This window comes from Sminthopsis crassicaudata, chromosome 1, assembly GCF_048593235.1.
Source record: "Sminthopsis crassicaudata isolate SCR6 chromosome 1, ASM4859323v1, whole genome shotgun sequence".
In the NCBI taxonomy this organism is placed as follows: domain Eukaryota; kingdom Metazoa; phylum Chordata; class Mammalia; order Dasyuromorphia; family Dasyuridae; genus Sminthopsis; species Sminthopsis crassicaudata.
The window spans coordinates 448,583,570-448,586,782 of record NC_133617.1 but is presented as its reverse complement, the minus strand read 5'-3'; positions in this window follow the sequence as shown (position 1 = coordinate 448,586,782).

Sequence of the window (3,213 nt, the reverse complement as noted above, 5' to 3'; positions counted from 1 at the left end):
AAGATTCATCTTCCTGAGTTCTAATTCAGCCTTTGATAATTATTATCTGTGTGACCCTGGACAAGTCATTTAACCCCATTTACCTTAGTTCCTCATTTATAAAATGAATTGGAGCAGGAAATGGAAAGCCACTTCAGTATGGTTGCCAAGAAAATCTCACATGAGATCACAAAGAGTCAAATATGCTAGAAACTGCTAACTGCTTAGGGATAAAAAGAAAAAGAAATTAGAAATAGTCTCAAAAAACTCACATTCTAATGATTCAGACAACATGAAAATAACAATGTCCATAGAAGATATGAATAGTATAAATAAAAGGTACTATAGGAAGGGCTTCTTTCAGCCCGAAAAGATTTGAGCTGAGTCTTGAAGGAGGCCCCAAGGGACCATTCCAGGGAAGAGCTAGAGCAAATACAGTCTACAGAATCAGGAAATTAAGGACTGTGTGTTTGTGTATGTAAGGACAACCTATGCAGTGTAGCTGCATCACAGAGTGTGGAAGGGAAAAAAAGCATGAAAAGACTGGATGAACTGGTTTGTGAGGAGTTTTAGATTCCAAAGACTTTTTTAGTTTGATTCTAGAGGAAATAGGGAGGAAATTCAATGGAATTTATTGAGTTAGGTGCCAGGGTCACATGATCAAGAAGCGATTTTTAAGATGAAGGATGAAGCAAGTCAGGCAATATTACAGCAGAACATTCTTCATTCTTTCTGCAAATTAAGGAAGATGGACATTTGTCATGGTGTCATTTAGTATGCTCCTGAGGGCATACCGTGCCATCTCAGTAATATTGCTCATTTTATCTATAATTGAAAAGAACCCTCACACGTAAGACCTTGTCTGTGAGCTATGGGCTAAAATTAGCAGTGACTTGTGGGAGAGAGAGAGAAAAAAGGCAGGGGACAGAGATGAAGAAGAGAAAGAAGAAAAAGACCCATATAACACACAATACATGTGTCCAGATGGTTCAGTGCATACTGTGTTTACATGTGTTCATGTATTGTGTATATATAATATACATATAAACATATATGGTATGTATATAACATATAGATATATGCAAATGCAAACTTATACTAAATAATGTGTTTTGGTGACTAGAGAAATAGCCTCATATAATATTTATATAACTGTATCTTATATTTGTATTTATATATATAGGTAAATATTATATCTTTATCTCAATATAATTAGTTTCCTTTGAAATCCTTTGTATTTTATTTTATATATGTAAAAACTACTTCATAGGCTTTACCAGGCTGCCAAAGATTCCATGACTTCAACATGTTAAGGATTACTGTTAAAATCATCTCAGCAATCCTCAGGATTATCCATTAAATGCCTCATCTGAAAGGCATTCAGATATAAATTTCAATATTTCAATGAAATTGTGATGCATTGTATGTGTAATGATTCATAATTTATTATCCACATCTTCTTATATATTTTCTATAGAAAGTCTCACAGATCTTATAGGTTTTAGATTTTCAGGAGTTTCTGCAATGAAACCAAACTGTCCATCTATTTGTTATTTGCTACATGATCTGCAAAGACTACCTACTCTACTTCCTTCCCTCCCTTCCTTCTTCCCTCCTTCTCTCTCTCTCTCTCTCTATCTCTCTCTCTCATTCTCTCTCTTTTTCTCTCCCTCCTTTCCCCCTCCTTCCTTCCTCTCTCTCTCTCTCCCCTCATCTTTCTTTCTTTCTCCCTCTCTCCTTCTCCCTTCCTCACTCCCACCCTCTCTCTCTTCCCCAAATTCAAAACAAACAAAAGGTACCCCCAACTATACATTGTGATGATAAAACTTTACTTACTTGATTGGCTTCCATATCAATACCAATGACCAATTTGAAGGAATGGAGAGGGAGTGTGAAGAAATCAGTCAGTAGCTGCCCTTGTCAGTGGCTTGGATTCCCAGTAAACCTTCTCTCTTTCAAATTTACAGCTCCTGGACATTGATCAGAAGACACTAAAAATTAATACATTTTTTTCTGTACTAGTGAATGTTGGGGTAATGTAATGAATATTAGAGTAGTTAGATGTTACAGTGGATAGAGTGCTGGATCTGGAATTAGGAAGACTCATGTTCTTGAGTTCAAATCTGACCTTACACACTGTGTGACCCTGGACGAGTCATGTTATTCTATTTGCTTCCTTTTTCTGCCAAGAATACCTCAAATAATGGTCAGAAAAATAACTGAACAACAAAAAAAAAAAACCCAAAATGGTAATAAATTAAAATGGCCTTTTTGGCATAATTCACACAAATTAGAGGTAGTTACTGGCACAATAGATGGAATAATGGGCCTGAACTTAGGAAAACACAAGTTCAGATCTTAAACATTTCATAAGTGTGTGGCCCTGGGTAAGTTACTTTAGTAAGTCACTTTACATTTACTTGTCCCAGTTTTGAAAATGCAAAATTATTATAATCACAGCACTAATCCCATAGGATCTAAGGAGATAATATTTTTAAGAACATTTAGCATGGTGTCTTGAATATAATAGGTACTATATAAATGCTTCTTAATCCTTCCATGTTTCCCAATAATTCTTAATGTCTGTCTCTTTGGTGCCATCAGACACCTGAGAATCCTTTCCTAATACATAATATAAAGTATCCACCATTATTCCTGCCAAATTCAGTGACTCATTGTTTATTGCAATTTCTCAAATTCCAAGTGTGTAAATTTGCCACCATACCTTCTCTCTCTACCGCTGCAACACCCCTCTCTCAGTGAGTTTCCATTTGAAAGCTCTATTTTGAGAACGAACCTAGACCAGCTACATCTCATTCTTCAGACTCTACTACTGTGTCTCTGCATAAATATCTCTTCCATTCCTTTCTGATGCTTTTTGTGTGTTGTTTCCCCCTATAAGAATATAAGTTCCTTAAGGGTGGAGGCTGATTTTCTTTTTGACTTGTATTCATATACCCAGCACTTAACGGAGAGACTGGCACATAATAAGCATTTAATAAATACTTCTTGACTTGATTTATAATCCTACTATTCCAACACAAAGTCCTTCAGAAATGTAAATTGAACTTCATTCCCAGCTGCTCCCCAAAAGGTGCAAATATTAGAGATATTCAGATATGAAATAATGAAGCTTCTGTTGGGTATCATAGAAAGGGTAGAAAGCAAGGTACTAACTTGAAAGAGTTGGAATGATTGGTGTTGGGGCAAAATGTTTCAGGGACAGGGTAGGTA